This window comes from Rutidosis leptorrhynchoides, chromosome 4 (genome assembly GCF_046630445.1).
Source record: "Rutidosis leptorrhynchoides isolate AG116_Rl617_1_P2 chromosome 4, CSIRO_AGI_Rlap_v1, whole genome shotgun sequence".
Classification (NCBI taxonomy): Eukaryota; Viridiplantae; Streptophyta; class Magnoliopsida; order Asterales; family Asteraceae; genus Rutidosis; species Rutidosis leptorrhynchoides.
Window position 1 is genome coordinate 520,332,307 of NC_092336.1, and position 27,711 is coordinate 520,360,017.

The 27,711-nt window shown below is 34.6% G+C and overlaps 1 long non-coding RNA gene across 1 annotated transcript; it reads right to left on the bottom strand.

Annotated features, from left to right (window-relative positions):
* Positions 1-6,502: 6,502 nt before the first annotated feature.
* Positions 6,503-9,811, bottom strand: LOC139839457 (uncharacterized). Its single transcript, XR_011756949.1, has 4 exons — positions 9,725-9,811; positions 9,469-9,519; positions 8,005-8,104; positions 6,503-6,628 (listed from the first exon to the last, which is right to left on the bottom strand). It is a non-coding gene; the product is annotated as an uncharacterized lncRNA (long non-coding RNA).
* Positions 9,812-27,711: the final 17,900 nt, after the last annotated feature.

Below are 27,711 nucleotides of genomic sequence, written 5' to 3' on the forward strand. Positions count from 1 at the left end.
TTCGTCAAGAGGGCAATTTGGTTGGTGGAAAGGATCGCCTTCTTCCCGTCTCCATCAATTAAGTCGACTACAAACCCATCAGATGAATTGGGGATGGCTGATTGGTTGATTCATTCTGGTAACGCTGCTTCTGGAGCTTAGGTGAATATCCATGTTGGAATAGTTGTAGGAATAACTATCGGAATAGCTATCGAAATTTAAGGGACTCGAACTGGTTAAGGGATTCATCTCGTACGATCAGATGAAGGATTTTCGATAAGAAATAGATTATAGGATGTAGATTAGTACCTTGCAATACATAATTTACATATGCATATATAATACTAAAATCACATAAGTTACAGAGGAATCTACGGAAGCTGTCAGGCAAAGTCTACAGTAACAGATATGCTAAGATATGAATTAGCAGATACATACGCTAAAATACGAATTTTGTCTATACACTATTCATGCAATCATTGCAATAAGATGTGTCTAGACTAAAAATGATAAGCAGGTAATTTCCTAAGGATGATATGCAGATGATTTCCTACTAGAAATGATAAGCAAAACTTTTGACATGCAGACACGGTCGAAGTCCAGACTCACTAATGCATCTAAACAACTATCGGTTAGACACACTAATGCAAGACCTGGCTCGCTAAGACTACCGCTCTGATACTAACTGAAACATCTGCGACTAATCCTCCCGGACGGAATCTTCAACAGTTGGTCCCATCGCGATGATCGACTCCTAGTAATGTCCTTAACATAAGCAAATGCACAGCGGAAGACTTAATTCGTACCTGAGAATAACATGCTTTAAAATGTCAACATAAAGTTGGTGAGATATATAGGTTTGATGCTAGCAGCGTTATAACTATGGACCACAAGATTTAAAGTTTATACATAATACACTCCTCGTGTATAGAAAAGACGTTGAGCACTTGATAACCATACTTAACATTTAAATCACAGCAGCATACTCTTAAATAAACCCTACACCGTACCAAGTGTAGTAACGAAACGAAGTACTGTGCAACCGTTAAATGCTGGTCGTCCAGCCCGGTTGGGGTTGTCAGGCCCGATAGATCTATCAACAGGATTCGCGTTTACGCTCCTCACGTAAATATTAGCTACCAAGTATAAAGAGATATGCCATGGTACAACTCAACGTAGAATTTATATTTTTGATCACTTGTGTCCATAACGTAAATCATTTATAAAAACAGCGCATGTATTCTCAGCCCAAAATATTTAGAGTTAAAAGGGAACTATATACTCACCTAATGTATTTTGTAGTAAAAATACATATAACACCATTGAACAAGTGTAGGGTTGGCCTTGGATTCACGAACCTATATCATTTATATATTTATTAATATTCATATCGTAATCGAATAAGTTTGTATATATATATATATATATATATATATATAATTTACTAATTATATTATTTTTATATTAATAATATTTATACGTTTTATATATTCATTTTGTATATAAAAATATTAATTTTGTTATGTTATAAATATTAAATATATCTTTATATACATATATATAAATATCATTTGTTTATTAAAATAATTATTTTAGTAATACCCAATTAATATTTGTAATGATGAATATGATAAATAATGATAATATTCATAATAATACTTAATACTTAATAATAACATTAATATTAATATAAATAATAATAATATTAATATTTGTAACCCTAATTATAATAATAATAATAATAAATAATACTAAGTTATACCTTGGTAGTATTAAAAAGAATTAACTTGTCCAAGACGGGACTCGAAATCAAGACCTCCCGCTAAACTCCCACACCCTCCTAACCGTTGAACCATTTGTTCATTTCTGTAATAAATCGTTTGCTTATATATTTAACACATACGAAACTGTTATCATCTTCCTCATCTCATCATTAACATTATTACTGTGACCCGTATCACTTGTGACCATTTTAATTTGGGGTTTCGGCCCATCTTCTATAATATTTCACGGCCCAACATTTAAACAAAATTCGGCCCATCTCCTATAATATTTCACGTCCCACATAACAAAGTTTACAAGCCCAACTAATTAAATTGTGTTTAATTGGTCCGATAATTGAAATACACTTCATGATTCGACTAGAATTCTGTAACAACACAATTTCCTTTATTTTATTAACAAGTGGGTTTATTTGTTTAATAAGCTGTCGGCCACCAAGGTGAAAGAAAGGAAGAAAAAAAACGTGCAGGCATCTTCTATCAAATCATCATCGTTTTCTTTATCGGCAATTGAAACGGGAGTGTATACAGAAGCAATACGGAATCGATATTGATTGTGGTGGTGGTGCAACGGTTCAAAACAGAAACGGTAACAGTGGTGTTGTGGGATTAATTGAGTCGTAACCAAAGCAACAATAGAAGGAGATAGAGAGAGGGAAAAGAGAGATGGTAAGGATGAATTGGTGTGCTTGATTCCTGGGTTTACAAACCGAAAACAATATTACAGAAAAAAGGTGTTTGATTATGGTGAGATATGTTGAGCATACGTATGATTAGATCATCGATGAGTTGATGAAGTCACTAGTGAGTTTGGTTGTTTTATCGATCAAGAAACAGGAAGCATGATATAATGGTGAAAATGTTTACTCGATGACGTTTGAAGCCGGGTGAAGGAGAGGTATGTTGGGTGCAGTTATGATGGTGAAGATAGCCTCGATTATTTGGTGGTTGAGTGGATGGTGATCCCAACGGAGGTGACAACAGTGATGGGTTTAAGATCATAAATCTAAACGAATTAATGATGATGGTTGTTTGTAATTTTTTTGTGAGTGTGATAAAAGTAGTGGCAATTATTGGTGATGGTAATCTCGTGGTGGTGTAGGGTAACGGGTTTATGGAAAGATGGTGGTGATAGTCGACGGGTTCTAGCTTCATGGTGGTCTTTGAGGTGGTTTCAAACAATAGCAATAGCAAGTAACGATGACATAAGGTGGTTTTCATGGGTTTGAGTTGAACCGAACAGAAAAGATACGAAGACGACAATAGTTATTTGTGATGGTGTAGGTGGTGTTTTAATGTAGAGTGGTGGCAGAGGGTGATAATCGATGGTGCAAGGTGAAGAGGGTGGTTCGTGATGGAGGTTTATGGTGGTTGCTCACGACATGAAAACAGAAGAAAATAGCAGGTGCAGCAACAGTGATGGCGGTTATGAAGATTTTAACAAGAGAGAAGAAAGAGAGAAGGTGGCGAGATGGTGATCATATGGTGAGGGTGGTGGTGTAAATGAGTTTCAGTTCCCTTCACAGAATCAGTCGGCTATCTTTATAGAAATAGAAGAGGTTGACAGATAGTACAGATATATTCGATACAAATAGAACAGACAAAAAAGATAAATTAAACAAATAAATAAAGGGAAATCAGATAGTGATTAATAACCAATTTGTACTAGTTTCCTGTTTTTGATTTACAATACATTTGTATCTATCCGATTTATTAATTAAAATTATAAATATTACTAATAAATATTAAATTAAATCTACTAATAATAATAAAGGAATAAATCCTAATATTAGTATCAAATAATAAAGTGTTATAGAAAATACTGATAATAGAAAATATTAATAATAATAATAATAATTATTGTAATAATAATAGCATTAATAATAAATAATAATGATACCAAAATCATAAAATTGATACAACAAATATGATTAATGATAGCTTTGATAAATTGTATTATTTTCTAATAATAATAATAATAACTAAACTAATAATAAGTATATTATGATACATATATTAGTAACTTAATTATTTCATTTTTAACTTCAATTTAATTAAGTGTACTTTTTAAATTCAAAATATTATATACACACTTATTTTTATTTACATATTTATCTACACATAAATGTTCGTGAATCATCGGGTATGGTCAAAGGGTATCTTGATTACATGAATAAAGATTTTGAAACTTTCCAGACTCAACATTACAGGTTTTTGCTTATCGTGTCGAAAACATATAAAGTTTAAGGTTTAAATTTGGTCGGAAATTTCCGGGTCGTTACATTTTGCCTGAAGGGTTCTTGCCAGTCAAGTATAATGATGAGGTTGCTGCGAAGTTAGAAGCTGACTGGCGTGATATCTTGAGGATTCGAAAGTATTGTGAAAAACCGAAGCTTGAGCCAAAGTATTTGAAGATGATAAATTTGAGGAAAGGTGCGAAAGGAAGGATCTTGGCCTGGGCATACATTGAAGAATTCAACATGTTTGCAATTAAACGAGAGTTTGGAGTTGACTACATCAAACATGGTCATGAGTTCAAGTCACTGCCGTATTTTGAGCTTATGCAGATTGCCAGGTTAAAGATGTTGTATTGTGGAATGAACGATCGCTCATCATTGTTGGTTAAGAAAATTCGAATCGCGTACAATTCGAATAACTGGAAGGATTTTAGACCACAGTATCCGAGGATTAAGTACAGGGTTGATCCTATTAGTGGAGTATCTCGACAAATTTTGAAGTATAAGCCGGCAAAGACTATGAAGAAGGTTCCGTTAAGAAAATTGCCGCAGAATTGGAGTCAGAGATTTCGTTGGTGGTTTTATGATGATCGTTTTGAGGAAGCTGATATTTTTACTTTGTACTATAACCGTATGCTTTATCGTCGTGAAAACAGGGTACAGGCTGAACAGTATGTTAAAGTGGCTAAGCTGTGCTACTTGAACAACATGGTGATCGATCCGTATGATGACTGAAGACTTATGGAATAGAACTAGGTCTTAGGGGGAGTTTGTTGGTGCATAAATCCCGAGTTCTATTACGTTTATTGTTCTATTTGTTATGTACTTGATATTTCAGTCATATATGTACGTGGACATTTATACTTTGTGTTTATGATGCTTAGTATAATGTCGTGAATAGGTCAAGCAGTCGGTTGGCTGCTCAAGACCATCGACCGATGGTAGGGACCATCGGTCGAGGGACTGTCACCATCGCCCGAAGGTCCCCGACCACCGGCCGATGGTCACTGTATTTAGTATAAATACGGGTTTCGTGGTTTTGTGTTAGGTTACACACCATAAACCCTTAGGCCGTCGTATTACTTGCTGCTAATCGTCCCAAAACCCTTACCAACCGAATACACAGTCTTAGGCATCAATTCTATCAATTATTCATTGGTTAATTTGATCCCGTTAGTCTAATACGTATTCGACTCATTCTAATTAGTGTTTCCGCCATTAATCTAGATACAACGTATGATCTAAGGTCCGAATTACATCTTCATGACCCATTTGATATAAATGTTAAAAATGACTCTCAGGCCTACTTTGTGGACTTGTCAAATGAAAATGAGTAAGTTTTATTGAAAACTAATATTTGGGTTATGAAGTAGACCCGGCGAGCTTTAAAAGGTATACTATATGTTTGAGTTTGTCGAGCCTAAACGCATTTAAAATGGAAGCCAAAACTGGACCTGGGGGCTGTAAATGCTGCGTAAAAACAGCAGATAGCAGCTGTAGCTGTGTACAACATTGCCAGTTTAAATCTCTATTTTCGTAAGGCTATAACTTCTCAACCGTAACTCCGTTTATAATGAGTAAGCTGTCCTTAGAAAGGTGGGAGAGTTAACTTTCAATTGGTCATGTCATAATACGTTAAATCATATTTTTCAGGACCCGAAACCTGCTGTGAAGTTGCTGAAAAAAAAGTTGTCAAAATCTGGGCGTTAGACTCCTCCACCTCACTAGCTATATTTTAACCTTCCTTCAATGTATATGTATATGTATGTATACTTATATTTAAATGCATATACTGGACGAGATAACTATTGTTCAACCTAATTTATGTCAATTTGTCACTTGACTTTGGTGTGCGTTATCCCAAATTTATAAAACAATTCTCTGATTGTTTCTTGTATACCTCAATGTTTTATGTCAAATTGTTACTTGACTCTAGTGCGGCTTATCTGTCTTCTAACCCTCCACATGTCTATTTAGTGAGGCTTGTGAAAATGGTAGTTTGTTTCAACCAAGTTCGTTATCGTAAGACAAATGGCTAAGAGACAGACTTTCTGAATGAAATCGGCTTCACACGCTTAATGATACGATTTCTGAATCTAATTTGCCTGAGGGATCTACCTCAATTGCTTATATAACACCTGCTTAAGCGGATATACAGCATTCAGTAGCTTGTTATATCTTGGTGAAATTTATTTGCTTTCTTTCATGTTTTTAAATAATCATTACCAATAGATAGATGGTAACTGCGGTATCCTGCAACCAAATGGTAATTATTGATTTCCATATTTCAAATTTACAGGTCTGTGTTCAGGCAGATGTAGTTTATTACTGTTACGAAACTCATATGACAACTTTAAATGTGTTTTTGTTTGAATTCGATGATACAAGAACATGGTACCACAATAGCTGTTCCAAATGCATGAAGAAACTAATCCGCATCAACAATAGTAACAACTGCCCAAATCACGACGCACAAGACGACAACTTTTGGTAAGATATAAATATGTCTTTCACTAACATATACATGTAGAAGGAAAAAATTTCTTTCGTAAATATAATATATCCACTAGCCTATGTTAACTTAGAGTAGTGCCAGTATCCGCGGGTAAAGAGACTACTTCCAAAGAACCTCTGACAAGCATGAAAGAATTAAAATATGAGAGCATATAAAGAGATACCAGCGAATATATATTGGTATATGTATTTTAGGAGTATGAATGAGCCCTCACAACACTTGATAACCCCATAGTTATCAACCCACAAACAATAAACAAACAGAAAATTAAAATGAACACAAAGAATGAATGCAAGAACGTAAAAAAAACGAGAATATAACGTGGTTATATGAAATCAATGAGGTTGCTTTAATTCGCGCCCAACCAAAGAGATTTCCTTATTAAAATTCGTAGGTATAATTTATAGCTTACATATGGGGTATTTATGGTGCTATACGAGTTAGAATCGCAACACAACGAGGAGTCCTTGTCAAAATTCAATTCAGCCTGTCAGACCATTCCCGATATGAGAGACTTTTCTTCCTATACGGGAAATAGTTCTGACCAACTCTCCCTAATTGAGTTCAATTCTCCTTATATGGGAGCCACCTCCCTATGCGGGAAACTTTCTCCCTATATGGGAGACTCTTCAGCAATTGAATTCTCTCCTTTCTTATCAAACTCTTCACACTCCAACAATGTATTCATTATACTAAGCTAGAAAGAAAAAATACAAGTCGTAAAAGATAATCCTGATAATATAGAGAGAAATTGCCAACCACCAGCCCTCAAGCTTACTATTAATACATAATATTGAAGTTGTAAAAATAGGAAGACAAGCCATAATAGAAAAAAGATAATCTTGTGAAACTTATCGACAATTAACACGATATGGTCACAGGTCACGTGCATAAAAAAGTACGACGAATGACAACTTAATCTTTACTGTGGCTTTTTCACAACAGGCATAAAAAACTCTTGGTGTGATAATATATAGTCCGTATTGTTGGGTTTTGGTGAAGAATGAACATAAAAGGAAAAAACAGATCGGTTAGTTTGGAAGTTAAGTTTGCTTGGAGGGCAAGTTTACTTACGGAGCAAGCAATCTATTTTTGGAATGTTTTTGTGTTTAGTTGGGGAACTAATTAGAATACCTAAAGGGTTTAGGTTTTATGCTTCACTATAAATAGGCCCATAACCTCATCGTAATCTACACTTTAAAAATAACAAGAATTCTCTCGAGTTGGCCATAAATTAAACCAATCAAATAGCTTGGATATAACCACGTTAAAGTCATGTGTTCATTGACATTTCTTGCATTAATTTTGTGTGTATGACTTTAGTTATTCGTTTGTTTGCGGTAAGTGATAACTGAAAGTTATCAGGTGTTGTTGGGCACAAATAACACGTATTTCATTACTATATATTCAAAACATCATTCCACGACCATTTTTGACAAAGCACAATGAACATATTAGAAGTAAGTTAAAAAGATAAGAGTTTAGAGCATACACATAGTTTTATGTCGAGCAAAGAACCAATTTGTCGTACTCCAGCTTCTGCTGCTTGCACAACTTGAGCAGTCTTGTTAACCCCATGAGAGATCTCCTGGCTGGAATATAATAAGAGGAAGAAAAAAGTAAGTATCATGACAATTACTGCATAGAGCTTTATGGTTTCTCTTTATGGTATCACAATCTTGTTAATCAAAATTAATAGTAGTCTTTCTGATTAAAACTAAATCCAAAAACTCATAATTCGTAATGAATACAATCACAGAAGATAGGAAACGTTTGCTTGAAAATATTCAATAAGATGGAAAGTTTCAATTGTTGTGTGATATCCCCAAGATCAAATTCTGGTAATAGATTTGCAAAGAGCATTAAATGAAAGCGATAAGTGATAATGAATTCAGATTATAGTATTAACCTTAGGTCACTAAGCTCGAGGGTAAGAGCACTGGGTGTCCCCAGTCCCCTTCCACCGTCGATCAAAATGACATGCAAAAACACCGCCCCGCCCCATCTTCGATTTCAACGTCCCCCTCCCATCGCCGGTTAACCGACGGTGGGTTTGATTCTCTTTTTAAATTATTCTATTTTCTTATTGGTCCACGTCATATTCGACCTTGACATGAATACCGAAATGGACACCGAACGACACCCCACTTTAATCAATTTCAAGGTCCATTTTCGACATTGAAATGGACACCGAAAAATGGACACGGACAACTCGTGCTCCAAGATCACTGATTTCCATGCCAAAAAGCCTAATTGCAGACACTGTACTAGGAAGTAACTCACGAGCAGTATCTGTCAACTTTGCAAGAGCAATTGATGTTCTGCTCATTGCCTATGGGGTGTAGATCAAACATAAACTCACATTTCACAGCAAGATGTTCATAAATACATGCAAATGGATGACTAAATTTATAGATTAAATGCATCACAAGAACCGATCTCTTAAAATTGTCCAAAATAGCATGGACACAAGCAGGGGCGGACCTATGAAGGGTCAGGGTGGGTCGGCCGCCCCCAGTGGATTTGCAATTTTTAGTGTAAATTTTTTCGGTTTTTCGATTTTGACCCCGGTGGAATTTTTTTTTTTTTGCCCCAAACCCTTCATATTTTGCTCCAAAACCTTCATATTTTGCTCCAAAACCTTAGTATTTTGCCCAATAATCTCTAAATTTTGCTCAAAAACCTCTATATTTTGCCCCAAAATCTCCATATTTTGCCCCCCAAAAATCTCTACGTTTAGAAATTTTTTTCGCCCCCGGTGAAAAAATTTCCTGGATCCGCCACTGGACACAAGTAAGCAAATAATCAGTCTATTGTCACTAAAACGGAGGCAATCGAAAGTTATATATTTGATTAATGGTTAACCCTATACACCAGTGTTACTCAACTAGAGACACTGAGAATCATATACTATCGAAATGGTGGATATCATACCATTCGAAATCATAAGGCTTACATATAGTGTTGGAACAGCTGCCATGATGAAGCCAGCAAATGAAACTGAAATCTGCATATATGATATATATTACACATTATCACACTACATAGGATGAATCAATTTCAATAGAATAGTCTAGTTTCTATAAAAATGCATACCAATATTATTATACTATAATGATGATGATGATGATTATAATTGAATCAATCAACAATCAATATCAATAAATAAAATAAAAATTAATAGTATAAAAGAACAGGTAAACAGTAATTACCGTGCAAGCAATGAACGTTAACAAAAAGCATAAGACGGAGCCCTAGGGTTTGTAATTTCGACCTCAAAATTTTCAATCCTAAGATTGTTTTGGGGCATTTTGGTAAGTACAGATGTAGAATACGTATGAGAAGGAGAATAATTGATACAACGAACAGAGATGAAATGAGGAGATTGTATTAGTGATGATGTAGGACGGAGATTTCGAAATTGGTCGAGGAGTGATGAAGTGTTTGATGCTACTGATACATTTTGCCATGAGTTAGTTTCTGATTGGCATCAAGTGTTATTTGTGCTTTTGCATCATGTAATAAATTTGATACTACTGATACATCTAGTGTTATTTGTGCTTTTGACAACCGGACAAGATAAACAATTTTCATTTACAATAAGTCTTCAATGATTTGAGACGTGTATAGTAAGTAACATTGTGTGTGTGTGTGTGTGTGTGTTATATACAGTATTACAGGTTCTACTTGCAATGCCTCACAATTCCTATAGCTGTTGCTGGCTTTTATCTTCTCCAGGTAAACTCAAGGTCTACAGATTTTGCAACTAACAAGATTAAATTCTAGGTCATTAAAATCCAAACTTCATGCCAGAAAAGCCTCTAGGATTCTTCGTATCGCTTTGTTTTTCACTCTAGCTGCTAATGCTATTGATTAATTACGGAGCATTTGTCTTAAAGAAGCCACTTGTAATATGAAGTGGCTTCTGTTGCTATTTACAAATCTACCATTCGATATCCTTACATAAGACCATGCCCATTACGACGTAATACCAGTCACGTGTAACTGGGACCGATACTCGGTCTTCTGTAGCATTTCTCTATCATTAAATCTTTTGTTGGAAAATGTTAACCTCAGATTATTTTTTTTTTTTAAATTCTTTTTACATGGCAGTTTGATATACTGGACAGCAAATAGAACCATAACCCTTGTTCAGGTTGGTTTTGCTTTTTAAGCCCTCGTTTTGATAAATTAGTCCCAACAATTTGGCATTTTGATGTTGACATTGTTTTCATGCTAACCTTCTACTACCTATAATCCTTACATCTGGAGTAATAGAGGTGGCAATTTCAACCCATATACCTATTAATTGGTTGATTTATGTTATAGCCCGATAAGTAGTATAAGATAAAGGATGCAAGCACAAAAGGAGAAAGGGTCAATAGGTCAAATGGGTGGAGAGTCGTGCAAATGTACCTAAATTCACTAAGGAGCTCCTAAGTCACTTTATTAAAAGAAGTTTGATTCTTTTTGGTGATAATATATTTTTAAGCATCATACAGTCACCAACGCGGCCTGTTTTGATCCACATTGTAATTTAAATTGGCCACTTGACCTACAATTTTTCTTACTTCTATTCAGTATCGTTAAATTTGGTTTGTACCATGCATTTAAGATCTCTGCTTTAACTGATTAATCCAATCTGGCAGCAATTAATTTTGAAGCATCCACACGTTCGAGAGAAGCTAGGTTTACCTAACAGGTAACAGACGGGCCCTAGCATTTGACTTCAACTTCTGTATGAGGTTTTGACATCTATAGTCAGACCTAGTAATCCCAGGAATTGTCTTTTCGTTGCTACCAATCCACCATCATGTTTAAATTTGTGACGCCCGATATGAGAGGTGGAAACATGAGCGGGTTGGGTAAGGAGTGGGGTTTGGAACATGTCAATAGTTATTACTAACAAAGGGCCAGGTTGGGTAGGTTTGGGTTGTTCTGCAAACACTTATATGTGTTTTTGTGTGTGTGTGTGTGTGTGTAATTATGATTCAAAAAGATACAACATAGATACATCAATAACCAAATCTGACTAAAATGAATTGCAATTTTGTATGCATTGGCTTTCTTATAGATACAACATCTATGTATTATCTAGATTTATGTAAATAGACGTTATTATAGAATCGCACAGGCAATGTTTCCATTCATCAAATTTTGACTACAAAATTTATTAATATGACCCATCAGGGCCATTGATGAGTTAGATCATTCAATGAAGGCTTCTTCTAATGCTTTTTTATTGTACAAAAATGCTTTAGAAAAGCTTTACTTCATTGTAGGGGAAGCTTTTTTAACAAATGCTTGAGATATCTCAAGCTATTTTACATGTTTGTGAGTATTGTTTTAGATAATAGTTTTTCAAAAACTTTTCGCCATTGAAGTTTAAGCTCTTTTGAAAAGCTTTCATTTAGAAACCTATGTGGCATTGCATAAAACTTTAGAAAGCTTTTGTTGCTGGGGATGCTCAAAGTGGGTCAAAACTGTCACAAAGTTATAATTACACGTAGAAAAAAAAAAATACAACACGTCTAAAAGCATACCCAAAAATGTTGTATATTTTGGGACAACCCAAAACGGACTTCTCTAAATCCAACTTGCTGTTAATGTAATTGCCTTTGCAGTTTGCATTCTTCAAATTAGAATGACTTAGATTGTATATAAACATAGTGTCACTAATTTTTCTTCAGAATTTATATAAAAGGCATTACAGTTTGGTCCTTGTTAACATTTCCATTTTATATCAAAGAATCAGTAAACCACAAATGAGTACCTTATTTGACTTTAAAAATTAAAAAAGTACTTGTTGTACCAATATGTAATGCTTGGATGGTCAATCACTCATTCTATTTCCATGTGTTTGAAAATCCAAATCAAACCATATATTCTTTGATTCTTGCTTAATTTTTTGGTTATCAGTTTAATCTGGTTTAAAAGTCAGATTATCATTGTTTGTGGTTCTTGACAGATAACAAACAGTGTGCAATGTAATATATTTGAATCAAATCAAATTATGTATTGTTGGTTGTTTGGAGCTAGATCGGACTGCAGACACAAACAAATATGTTAGAGCTCTTCATGTAAGATGCAGACATTGGTGCAAAAGTTTAAATTAAATCCACATCATTAACAAAAACTTTGAGTTCGTTGTCGAGGCTTGATAATTTAGGATATTAAATATTAATAATTCGTCAAATTGAATGCGTCAAACTAGATGAAATTTGCCTGGGCATTTCATTTATTTTAGAAAAGTAACAATGATCTTTGTTCCAGAATTGATATAAAGTTCCTTTAATAGAATCTGTTACATTTTTTAGTATAAACTTTTTCTGAATTATTTTCACATGGTAGTGCTTTATGTATCTGTGATACATGAAGCAAGTGGTAACATGTAATGTCAACATGCTTAGCCACTAAGATAAAAGTGATAAAAATGTATACTTTGAAAGAGTACCATACATAAAAGTGCATTATATTCATTAATAGAAAAGCTTCTATTTTAACAAATCACCTCAGGGGAAATTAATTGATTTTAAGGGAATAAAACCATTCTAGGTTTGTCTGGAATTAATCTTTATATTCTTGCTTAGCAAGTAAGATATCACTAAATCATATACCCATTATCTCACTTTATTCTCGAGTATATTTGCCAATATGATTCTTGTGTATAAGCTTACAATTTAGTCAATTTACTCAAGAAACCTCACTTTTGCTCCCGATGCAATGCTTGTATATGCCAACATTATAATCAAGCAAGGTGTATATTTCAACAAGGGGTGATTAAACCATAAAAAAGAGTAACATTAGATCTTAAGATTTTTTTTGTTAAGCATGGGAATATAAAAAGTTTCATTAATTTGAAACAAAACAGTGTCCAAAATACTATACTACTGTATTGTATCCAGTGAAATTGATCGACATTTGTTTATACTGCCGAAAAATCATCTTAATTTTTTTATTTATTATTTATTTATGTCCAAACACGCCAACCAAATCTTTTATACTCTTTTTTCTACTTGTTCTTCTTCGTCTTCCAAGATTCACAAACTCGACATTAAAAGATCTGAACTTTATGCTTGTCCTAAGAAACCCACAAAATAATCGTTAAATAATAGAAGATAACCCACAAGTTAATTTCACAAAAAGATTAATAAAAAGATGCAGTGTCCAACCAATAATTTTTTCAAATACAACACAAGTTTATGTGCTTGTAACCCAGGTTATATTTACAACACCACCGAAAACAGGTGTTCGCCGTTCACAAGTTCCGGCGGCGACGACTTCTTGGTGGGTTCCGGCGTGGACTACTCAATTAACATCCCAGCTAACCTATTTGCATTTGATACAATAAAAAAGTTTACACAATCACAAGCTGTGTTTCTTGAAGCTACAGTGGTGTTACTTGTTTCTTGGAAATTAATTGATTATAAAGGAATAAAACCATTCTAGGTTTGTCTGGAATTAATCTTTATATTCTTGCTTAGCAAGTAAGATATCACTAAATCATATACCCATTTGCTCACTTTATTCTCGAGTATTTTTGCCAATATGATTCTTGTGTATAAGCTTACAATTTAGTCAATTTACTCAAGAAACCTCACTTTTGCTCCCGATGCAATGCTTGTATATGCCAGCATTATAATCAAGCAAGGTATATATTTCAACAAGGGGTGATTAAACAATAAAAAAGAGTAACATTAGATCTTAAGATTTTTTTTGTTAAGCATGGGAATATAAAAAGTTTCATTAATCTGAAACAAAAGGCACAACAACAATCACAAAACATAGATGGTGAGTAAGATCACTTGAATTTCGTGTTACTTGAATAGTTGCTACCCTTCTTGTTGGTGAATACTAGATACCCTTCTTGTTACTTGAATCCTTCCTGTCTTTTAATTTTAACGCCAACTCAGATAGTACTAAATGGCGAAATTTTTATGGTGACTTGAAGGAGTTTTCGGTGGGAGTGGTGTGGGATACTATACGGGGGCGACATGACAAGGTAAATTGGTATCATATCGTTTGGTTAGCACAATGCATCCCACGTCACTCGTTCCTCGTTTGGCTTCTATTGGGCGAAAAACTAAAAACGCAAGATAAACTTCAAGCATGGGAGACTTGATATAGTTCGGGGTTATCGAAGGTATGTTCTTTGTGTTCGCAGGTTGCAGATTCACATGAGCACTTATTTTTCAATTGTCCCTTTGCTACGCAAATTTGGAGTTATTGTAGTGACCCGAACTTTTCCATGTTTATATATATTAATTGAGATTGATATTTACATGATTAAACGTTTCCAACATGTTAAGCAATCAAACTTGTTAAGACTTGATTAATTGAAATAGGTTTCATATAGACAATTGACTACCCAAGTTGACCGGTGATTCACGAACGTTAAAACTTGTAAAAACTATATGATGACATATATATGGTTATATATATAGTTAACATGATATTATGATAAGTAAACATATCATTAAGTATATTAACAATGAACTACATATGTAAAAACAAGACTACTAACTTAATGATTTTTAAACGAGACATATATGTAACGATTATCGTTGTAACGACATTTAAATGTATATATATCATATTAAGATATATTAATATATCATAATATCATGATAATATAATAATTTAACATCTCATTAGATATAATAAACAATGGGTTAACAACATTAATTGAGATCGTTAACTTAAAGGTTTCAAAACAACACTTACATGTAACGACTAACGATGACTTAACGACTCCGTTAAAATGTATATACATGTAGTGTATTTAGATGTATTAAAATACTTTTGGAAGACTTCAAGACATATTTCGAAACACTCATACTTAACGAAAATGGTTACAGTTACTTTCCCATTCTTTTCTTTCATCAAGAATTCTAGTCGTATTCTTACCCGTATTATACACAGCTTCAAAACGTACTTACTATGGGTATATACCAATAGGAACTAGCATGGGATTCCACTCTTGATTATGTCATGTATGACTAATCAATTTTAACTTCTACCATGAGCTAGTCAACTAATTAGAACTCCTTTTAACCCCACTCACCACTCACCAATTAACACTCATCATTCACTCCATTTCACTTCCAAATCTCTTTCTAATTCTCTCTCAACACACCCACACTATTATGAACGTATTTTTCCAGTAGTTAATCATCATCTTCATCAAAAATCACTTCAAGAATCAAGCTATAATCATCATAGGAAGAACACTTCAAGAATACTTCAAAAATCCCTTCAAGTTTACTAATTTACTTCCAAGCTTTCTAATCCATTCCAAGTAATCATCTAAGATCAAGAAACCTTTGTTATATACAGTAGGTTATCTTTCTTATTCAAGGTAATATTCATATTCAAACTTTGATTCAATTTCTATAACTATAAACTATCTTAATTCGAGCAAAAATCTTACTTGAACTTGTTTTTGTGTCATGATCCTACTTCAAGAACTTTCAAGCCATCCAAGATCCTTTGAAGCTAGATCATTTCTTGTCACTTCCAGTAGGTTTACCTACTAAACTTGAGGTAGTAATGATGTTCATAACATCATTCGATTCATATATATAAAACTATCTTATTCGAAGGTTTAAACTCGTAATCACTAGAACATAGTTTAGTTAATTCTAAACTTGTTCGCAAACAAAAGTTAATCCTTCTAACTTGACTTTTAAAATTAACTAAACACATGTTCTATATCTATATGATATGCTAACTTAATGATTTAAAACCTGGAAACACGAAAAACACCGTAAAACCGGATTTACGCCGTCGTAGTAACACCGCGGGCTGTTTTGGGTTAGTTAATTAAAAACTATGATAAACTTTGATTTAAAAGTTGTTATTCTGAGAAAATGATTTTTATTATGAACATGAAACTATATCCAAAAATTATGGTTAAACTCAAAGTGGAAGTATGTTTTCTAAAATGGTCATCTAGACGTCGTTCTTTCGACTGAAATGACTACCTTTACAAAAACGACTTGTAACTTATTTTTCCGACTATAAACCTATACTTTTTCTGTTTAGATTCATAAAATACAGTTCAATATGAAACCATAGCAATTTGATTCATTCAAAACGGATTTAAAATGAAGAAGTTATGGGTAAAACAAGATTGGATAATTTTTCTCATTTTAGCTACGTGAAAATTGGTAACAAATCTATTCCAACCATAACTTAATCAACTTGTATTGTATATTATGTAATCTTGAGATACCATAGACACGTATACAATGTTTCGACCTATCATGTCGACACATCTATATATATTTCGGAACAACCATAGACACTCTATATGTGAATGTTGGAGTTAGCTATACAGGGTTGAGGTTGATTCCAAAATATATATAGTTTGAGTTGTGATCAATACTGAGATACGTATACACTGGGTCGTGGATTGATTCAAGATAATATTTATTGATTTATTTCTGTACATCTAACTGTGGACAACTAGTTGTAGGTTACTAACGAGGACAGCTGACTTAATAAACTTAAAACATCAAAATATATTAAAAGTGTTGTAAATATATTTTGAACATACTTTAATATATATGTATATATTGTTATAGGTTCGTGAATCAACAGTGGCCAAGTCTTACTTCTCGACGAAGTAAAAATCTGTGAAAGTGAGTTATAGTCCCACTTTTAAAATCTAATATTTTTGGGATGAGAATACATGCAGGTTTTATAAATGATTTACAAAATAGACACAAGTACGTGAAACTACATTCTATGGTTGAATTATCGAAATCGAATATGCCCCTTTTTATTAAGTCTGGTAATCTAAGAATTAGGGAACAGACACCCTAATTGACGCGAATCCTAAAGATAGATCTATTGGGCCTAACAAACCCCATCCAAAGTACCGGATGCTTTAGTACTTCGAAATTATATCATATCCGAAGGGTGTCCCGGAATGATGGGGATATTCTTATATATGCATCTTGTTATTGTCGGTTACCAGGTGTTCACCATATGAATGATTTTTATCTCTATGTATGGGATGTGTATTGAAATATGAAATCTTGTGGTCTATTATTATGATTTGGTATATATAGGTTAAACCTATAACTCACCAACATTTTTGTTGACGTTTTAAGCATGTTTATTCTCAGGTGATTATTAAGAGCTTCTGCTGTCGCATACTTAAATAAGGACGAGATTTGGAGTCCATGCTTGTATGATATTGTGTAAAAACTGCATTCAAGAAACTTATTTTGTTGTAACATATTTGTATTGTAAACTATTATGTAATGGTCGTGTGTAAACAGGATATTTTAGATTATCATTATTTGATAATCTACGTAAAGCTTTTTAAACCTTTATTGATGAAATAAAGGTTATGGTTTGTTTTAAAATGAATGCAGTCTTTGAAAAACGTCTCATATAGAGGTCAAAACCTCGCAACGAAATCAATTAATATGGAACGTTTTTAATCAATAAGAACGGGACATTTCAGTTGGTATCAGAGCGATGGTCTTAGAGAACCAGAATTTTGCATTAGTGTGTCTTATCTAGTTTGTTAGGATGCATTAGTGAGTCTGGACTTCGACCGTGTTTACTTGAAAAATGATTGCTTAACAAATTTTGTTGGAAACTATATATTTTTAACATGTGAATATTATGTGATATATTAATCTCTTAACGCGTTTGATATTATGTGATAGATGTCTACCTCTAGAACAAGTCTCATTGACTCACCTAATAATAATGAAGAGTCAAATGTAAATTGGAATGATTCGTGGACTGATTCACAAGTTCCCGAAGAGGAACCGGAAGAAGAGTCGGAACCAGAAGAAGAATCGGAATCGGAAGAAGAATCGGAACCGGATGAAGAAATAGAACCGGTGGGGGAAATAATAAAACGGTTAAGTAAAAGAAAATCCTCAACCAACCGACCAAGGTTAATTATGGTCAATGGTGTTTCCGCTAAGGAAGCAAAATATTGGGAGGATTACCAATTCTCCGATGAATCGGATTCCGACGAGAATTCCGATGATGTTATAGAAATTACCCCAACTGAATTTAAAAAGGCAAAAGAAAATAATAAGGGAAAGGGCATAAAAATAGAGAAATCTAATTCCAACCCCGATGAACTTTATATGTATCGTCAACCCCCGAAGTCCTTAAGTTGTAACAATGACCCGGGAACCTCTAAACCACCAGGTTTTTCTAAACCAATGTGGAAAATAACGGCTCGTATTAGGGGAACATCATATATCCCTAGAAACTTGGGAAAACGAACCAAAACCAAAGAAGAAGAAACAAGCGAGTCGGAATAAGATAGTTGTATTCGTGTGGTGTAATATATGTAATATAGTGTGCTTATGCTTTATGATATATGTAAAAATTGCTTGTATTAATAAGTATTTTTTTTTATGAATCTAACTCTTGTCTATTTTACAGTATAAAAACACAAAATGGATAGACAACCCAATATTTTAAGAGACCTACCCGGAGACATGATTGATGAAATCTTGTCTAGAGTCGGTCAGAATTCCTCGGCACAACTATTTAAGGCGAGATCAGTTTGTAAGACATTCGAAGAACGTTCCAAGAATGATTTGGTTTATAAAAGGCTTTCGTTCGGAAGATGGGGGATATCACATTGGGAAATCCATAAGTTACGATGTGTTTACTTTGACGCATATATTGCGGGGAACCCAAATGCTATTTTACGCAACGGGTTAAGAAATTATTTTGACTCAGTATATCCAAATATAGGACTTCGTGATTTAGAAAAAGCGGCTAACATGCAACATAAAGAAGCATGTTATGCTTACGGGTTAGTAATGTTCGCTTCTCACCAAAGTGAGAACAAGAACATCGGGCTACAACTATTAAACAAAACGTTCCCTCAAGTGACGGAGTCGGTAATTGGGGTAAGAAATGAGGTTTTTAGGTTATTACGAGACTGTTGGTCATTACGTAACCCTCGTCCCTTTGACGACGTTACAACACGCTGTCTTATCAACGGACATAACGGTTATGTTCCACAAGACCAAGGATGGGAAGTAATCCTAGTAAAACCAGAATGCATGACTTGTTTCTGGACGTATGAATTACGTGTCTTTATTGCCTTTGCTGAACGACTTGTGTACTAGCTAGAATTATCTTCACAACCATCTTGTATCAAATTTATTGTGTGCTATATTTCATGCTATATGTAAAATAAGCGGTATTGTAAGTTGTAAAATATTGTGTAAAAGTTTGAACGCGAAATATTATTACAATCAGTTTTTCATATAGAATTGTAGTAGTTGAATTGTATATTAGCTACTAAGTATGAACTTAACGGGTAGGTACTACCCGAATTTAAACTTATAAAACGCTAATATGAAGAAAAAGCTTTTATAAATGAGTTCATATTATGCTACGAAATACTATTAACTACTCTTAATATTCTGTATGATTAACTTGTTCCATTTAACTATTTTGAAGGAAATGGCACCGACTACTCGACACACCGTGAATATGAATGAAGAGGAATTCCGTACTTTTCTAGCTTCAAACATAGCCGCAGTACAGGCTGCGCTATATACCAATAATAACCTTGGATCTGGCAGTACAGGAAATCGTGTAGGATGCACCTACAAAGAATTCACTGCCTGCAAACCTTTGGAATTTGATGGAACCGAAGGACCGATCGGATTGAAACGGTGGACCGAGAAGGTCGAATCGGTGTTTGCCATAAGTAAGTGTACTGAAGAGGACAAAGTGAAGTACGCTACGCATACCTTTACAGGTTCTGCGTTAACATGGTGGAATACCTATCTAGAGCAAGTGGGACAAGATGATGCGTACGCACTACCGTGGTCAGCATTCAAGCACTTGATGAACGAGAAGTACCGTCCCAGAACCGAGGTCAATAAGCTCAAGACAGAACTTAGAGGGTTACGAACCCAAGGATTTGATATTACCACGTATGAAAGACGATTCACAGAATTGTGCCTATTGTGTCCGGGAGCATTCGAAGATGAGGAAGAGAAGATCGACGCGTTTGTGAAAGGATTACCAGAAAGAATCCAAGAAGATATAAGTTCACACGAGCCCGCCTCCATACAACAGGCATGTAGAATGGCTCACAAACTAGTGAACCAGATTGAAGAAAGAATTAAAGAACAGACTGCTGAAGAGGCCAATGTGAAGCAAGTCAAAAGAAAGTGGGAGGAAAATGGTGATAAGAATCACCAATACAACAACAACAACAATCGCAACATCAATCGCAACTACAACAAACGGCTCAACAACAACAATAACAACAACAACAACAACAACAACAGCAACAGCAACTACAACAATCATCCCAACAACAATAATAACCGCAACAACAACAACAATCAGAAACAGCTATGCCAAAGGTGTGAAAAGTATCACTCGGGGTTCTGCACCAAATTTTGCAACAAGTGTAAAAGAAATGGTCATAGCGCGGCGAAGTGTGAGGTCTACGGACCAGGGGTTAATAGAACAAAAGGAACAAATGGTGTCGGAACGAGTAATGGCGGAGCAAGTAGTGTCGGAGCAAGCTATGCCAATGTAGTTTGTTATAAATGTGGAAAACCGGGCCACATTATTAGAAATTGCCCGAACCAGGAGAACACGAATGGACAAGGCCGCGGAAGAGTTTTCAATATTAATGCGGCAGAGGCACAGGAAGACCCGGAGCTTGTTACGGGTACGTTTCTTATTGACAATAAATCTGCTTACGTTTTATTTGATTCGGGTGCGGATAGAAGCTATATGAGTAGAGATTTTTGTGCTAAATTAAGTTGTCCATTGACGCCTTTGGATAGTAAATTTTTACTCGAATTAGCAAATGGTAAATTAATTTCAGCAGATAATATATGTCGGAATCGAGAAATTAAACTGGTTAGCGAAACATTTAAGATTGATTTGATACCAGTAGAGTTAGGGAGTTTTGATGTGATAATCGGTATGGACTGGTTGAAAGAAGTGAAAGCAGAGATCGTTTGTTACAAAAATGCAATTCGCATTATACGAGAAAAAGGAAAACCCTTAATGGTGTACGGAGAAAAGGGCAACACGAAGCTACATCTTATTAGTAATTTGAAGGCACAAAAACTAATAAGAAAAGGTTGCTATGCTGTTCTAGCACACGTCGAGAAAGTACAAACTGAAGAAAAGAGCATCAATGATGTTCCCATTGCAAAAGAATTTCCCGATGTATTTCCGAAAGAATTACCGGGATTACCCCCACAGCGATCCATTGAATTTCAAATAGATCTTGTACCAGGAGCTGCACCAATAGCTCGTGCTCCTTACAGACTCGCACCCAGCGAGATGAAAGAACTGCAAAGCCAATTACAAGAACTTTTAGAGCGTGGTTTCATTCGACCAAGCACATCACCGTGGGGAGCTCCTGTTTTGTTTGTTAAGAAGAAAGATGGTACATTCAGGTTGTGTATCGACTACCGAGAGTTGAACAAACTTACCATCAAGAACCGCTACCCACTACCGAGAATCGACGACTTATTTGATCAACTACAAGGCTCGTCTGTTTATTCAAAAATTGACTTACGTTCCGGGTATCATCAAATGCGGGTGAAAGAAGATGATATTCCAAAGACTGCTTTCAGAACACGTTACGGTCATTACGAGTTTATGGTCATGCCGTTTGGTTTAACTAATGCACCAGCTGTGTTCATGGACCTTATGAACCGAGTGTGTGGACCATACCTTGACAAGTTTGTCATCGTTTTCATTGATGACATACTTATTTACTCAAAGAATGACCAAGAACACGGTGAACATTTGAGAAAGGTGTTAGAAGTATTGAGGAAGGAAGAATTGTACGCTAAGTTTTCAAAGTGTGCATTTTGGTTGGAAGAAGTTCAATTCCTCGGTCACATAGTGAACAAAGAAGGTATTAAGGTGGATCCGGCAAAGATAGAAACTGTTGAAAAGTGGGAAACCCCGAAAACTCCGAAACACATACGCCAGTTTTTAGGACTAGCTGGTTACTACAGAAGGTTCATCCAAGACTTTTCCAGAATAGCAAAACCCTTGACTGCATTAACGCATAAAGGGAAGAAATTTGAATGGAATGATGAACAAGAGAAAGCGTTTCAGTTATTGAAGAAAAAGCTAACTACGGCACCTATATTGTCATTGCCTGAAGGGAATGATGATTTTGTGATTTATTGTGACGCATCAAAGCAAGGTCTCGGTTGTGTATTAATGCAACGAACGAAGGTGATTGCTTATGCGTCTAGACAATTGAAGATTCACGAACAAAATTATACGACGCATGATTTGGAATTAGGCGCGGTTGTTTTTGCATTAAAGACTTGGAGGCACTACTTATATGGGGTCAAAAGTATTATATATACCGACCACAAAAGTCTTCAACACATATTTAATCAGAAACAACTGAATATGAGGCAGCGTAGGTGGATTGAATTGTTGAATGATTACGACTTTGAGATTCGTTACCACCCGGGGAAGGCAAATGTGGTAGCCGATGCCTTGAGCAGGAAGGACAGAGAACCCATTCGAGTAAAATCTATGAATATAATGATTCATAATAACATTACTACTCAAATAAAGGAGGCGCAACAAGGAGTTTTAAAAGAGGGAAATTTAAAGGATGAAATACCCAAAGGATCGGAGAAGCATCTTAATATTCGGGAAGACGGAACCCGGTATAGGGCTGAAAGGATTTGGGTACCAAGATTTGGAGATATGAGAGAAATGGTACTTAGAGAAGCTCATAAAACTAGATACTCAATACATCCTGGAACGGGGAAGATGTACAAGGATCTCAAGAAACATTTTTGGTGGCCGGGTATGAAAGCCGATGTTGCTAAATATGTAGGAGAATGTTTGACGTGTTCTAAGGTCAAAGCTGAGCATCAGAAACCATCAGGTCTACTTCAACAACCCGAAATCCCGGAATGGAAATGGGAAAACATTACCATGGATTTCATCACTAAATTGCCAAGGACTGCAAGTGGTTTTGATACTATTTGGGTAATAGTTGATCGTCTCACCAAATCAGCACACTTCCTACCAATAAGAGAAGATGACAAGATGGAGAAGTTAGCACGACTGTATTTGAAGGAAGTCGTCTCCAGACATGGAATACCAATCTCTATTATCTCTGATAGGGATGGCAGATTTATTTCAAGATTCTGGCAGACATTACAACAAGCATTAGGAACTCGTCTAGACATGAGTACTGCCTATCATCCACAAACTGATGGGCAGAGCGAAAGGACGATACAAACGCTTGAAGACATGCTACGAGCATGTGTTATTGATTTCGGAAACGGTTGGGATCGACATCTACCGTTAGCAGAATTTTCCTACAACAACAGCTACCATTCAAGCATTGAGATGGCGCCGTTTGAAGCACTTTATGGTAGAAAGTGCAGGTCTCCGATTTGTTGGAGTGAAGTGGGGGATAGACAGATTACGGGTCCGGAGATTATACAAGAAACTACCGAGAAGATCATCCAAATTCAACAACGGTTGAAAACTGCCCAAAGTCGACAAAAGAGCTACGCTGACATTAAAAGAAAAGATATAGAATTTGAAATTGGAGAGATGGTCATGCTTAAAGTTGCACCTTGGAAAGGCGTTGTGCGATTTGGTAAACGAGGGAAATTAAATCCAAGGTATATTGGACCATTCAAGATTATTGATCGTGTCGGACCAGTAGCTTACCGACTAGAGTTACCTCAACAACTCGCGGCTGTACATAACACTTTCCACGTCTCGAATTTGAAGAAATGTTTTGCTAAAGAAGATCTCACTATTCCATTAGATGAAATCCAAATCAACGAAAAACTTCAATTCATCGAAGAACCCGTCGAAATAATGGATCGTGAGGTTAAAAGACTTAAGCAAAACAAGATACCAATTGTTAAGGTTCGATGGAATGCTCGTAGAGGACCCGAGTTCACCTGGGAGCGTGAAGATCAGATGAAGAAGAAATACCCGCATCTATTTCCAGAAGATTCGTCAACACCTTCAACAGCTTAAAATTTCGGGACGAAATTTATTTAACGGGTAGGTACTGTAGTGACCCGAACTTTTCCATGTTTATATATATTAATTGAGATTGATATTTACATGATTAAACGTTTCCAACATGTTAAGCAATCAAACTTGTTAAGACTTGATTAATTGAAATAGGTTTCATATAGACAATTGACTACCCAAGTTGACCGGTGATTCACGAACGTTAAAACTTGTAAAAACTATATGATGACATATATATGGTTATATATATAGTTAACATGATATTATGATAAGTAAACATATCATTAAGTATATTAACAATGAACTACATATGTAAAAACAAGACTACTAACTTAATGATTTTTAAACGAGACATATATGTAACGATTATCGTTGTAACGACATTTAAATGTATATATATCATATTAAGATATATTAATATATCATAATATCATGATAATATAATAATTTAACATCTCATTAGATATAATAAACAATGGGTTAACAACATTAATTGAGATCGTTAACTTAAAGGTTTCAAAACAACACTTACATGTAACGACTAACGATGACTTAACGACTCCGTTAAAATGTATATACATGTAGTGTATTTAGATGTATTAAAATACTTTTGGAAGACTTCAAGACATATTTCGAAACACTCATACTTAACGAAAATGGTTACAGTTACTTTCCCATTCTTTTCTTTCATCAAGAATTCTAGTCGTATTCTTACCCGTATTATACACAGCTTCAAAACGTACTTACTATGGGTATATACCAATAGGAACTAGCATGGGATTCCACTCTTGATTATGTCATGTATGACTAATCAATTTTAACTTCTACCATGAGCTAGTCAACTAATTAGAACTCCTTTTAACCCCACTCACCACTCACCAATTAACACTCATCATTCACTCCATTTCACTTCCAAATCTCTTTCTAATTCTCTCTCAACACACCCACACTATTATGAACGTATTTTTCCAGTAGTTAATCATCATCTTCATCAAAAATCACTTCAAGAATCAAGCTATAATCATCATAGGAAGAACACTTCAAGAATACTTCAAAAATCCCTTCAAGTTTACTAATTTACTTCCAAGCTTTCTAATCCATTCCAAGTAATCATCTAAGATCAAGAAACCTTTGTTATATACAGTAGGTTATCTTTCTTATTCAAGGTAATATTCATATTCAAACTTTGATTCAATTTCTATAACTATAAACTATCTTAATTCGAGCAAAAATCTTACTTGAACTTGTTTTTGTGTCATGATCCTACTTCAAGAACTTTCAAGCCATCCAAGATCCTTTGAAGCTAGATCATTTCTTGTCACTTCCAGTAGGTTTACCTACTAAACTTGAGGTAGTAATGATGTTCATAACATCATTCGATTCATATATATAAAACTATCTTATTCGAAGGTTTAAACTCGTAATCACTAGAACATAGTTTAGTTAATTCTAAACTTGTTCGCAAACAAAAGTTAATCCTTCTAACTTGACTTTTAAAATTAACTAAACACATGTTCTATATCTATATGATATGCTAACTTAATGATTTAAAACCTGGAAACACGAAAAACACCGTAAAACCGGATTTACGCCGTCGTAGTAACACCGCGGGCTGTTTTGGGTTAGTTAATTAAAAACTATGATAAACTTTGATTTAAAAGTTGTTATTCTGAGAAAATGATTTTTATTATGAACATGAAACTATATCCAAAAATTATGGTTAAACTCAAAGTGGAAGTATGTTTTCTAAAATGGTCATCTAGACGTCGTTCTTTCGACTGAAATGACTACCTTTACAAAAACGACTTGTAACTTATTTTTCCGACTATAAACCTATACTTTTTCTGTTTAGATTCATAAAATACAGTTCAATATGAAACCATAGCAATTTGATTCATTCAAAACGGATTTAAAATGAAGAAGTTATGGGTAAAACAAGATTGGATAATTTTTCTCATTTTAGCTACGTGAAAATTGGTAACAAATCTATTCCAACCATAACTTAATCAACTTGTATTGTATATTATGTAATCTTGAGATACCATAGACACGTATACAATGTTTCGACCTATCATGTCGACACATCTATATATATTTCGGAACAACCATAGACACTCTATATGTGAATGTTGGAGTTAGCTATACAGGGTTGAGGTTGATTCCAAAATATATATAGTTTGAGTTGTGATCAATACTGAGATACGTATACACTGGGTCGTGGATTGATTCAAGATAATATTTATTGATTTATTTCTGTACATCTAACTGTGGACAACTAGTTGTAGGTTACTAACGAGGACAGCTGACTTAATAAACTTAAAACATCAAAATATATTAAAAGTGTTGTAAATATATTTTGAACATACTTTAATATATATGTATATATTGTTATAGGTTCGTGAATCAACAGTGGCCAAGTCTTACTTCTCGACGAAGTAAAAATCTGTGAAAGTGAGTTATAGTCCCACTTTTAAAATCTAATATTTTTGGGATGAGAATACATGCAGGTTTTATAAATGATTTACAAAATAGACACAAGTACGTGAAACTACATTCTATGGTTGAATTATCGAAATCGAATATGCCCCTTTTTATTAAGTCTGGTAATCTAAGAATTAGGGAACAGACACCCTAATTGACGCGAATCCTAAAGATAGATCTATTGGGCCTAACAAACCCCATCCAAAGTACCGGATGCTTTAGTACTTCGAAATTATATCATATCCGAAGGGTGTCCCGGAATGATGGGGATATTCTTATATATGCATCTTGTTATTGTCGGTTACCAGGTGTTCACCATATGAATGATTTTTATCTCTATGTATGGGATGTGTATTGAAATATGAAATCTTGTGGTCTATTATTATGATTTGGTATATATAGGTTAAACCTATAACTCACCAACATTTTTGTTGACGTTTTAAGCATGTTTATTCTCAGGTGATTATTAAGAGCTTCTGCTGTCGCATACTTAAATAAGGACGAGATTTGGAGTCCATGCTTGTATGATATTGTGTAAAAACTGCATTCAAGAAACTTATTTTGTTGTAACATATTTGTATTGTAAACTATTATGTAATGGTCGTGTGTAAACAGGATATTTTAGATTATCATTATTTGATAATCTACGTAAAGCTTTTTAAACCTTTATTGATGAAATAAAGGTTATGGTTTGTTT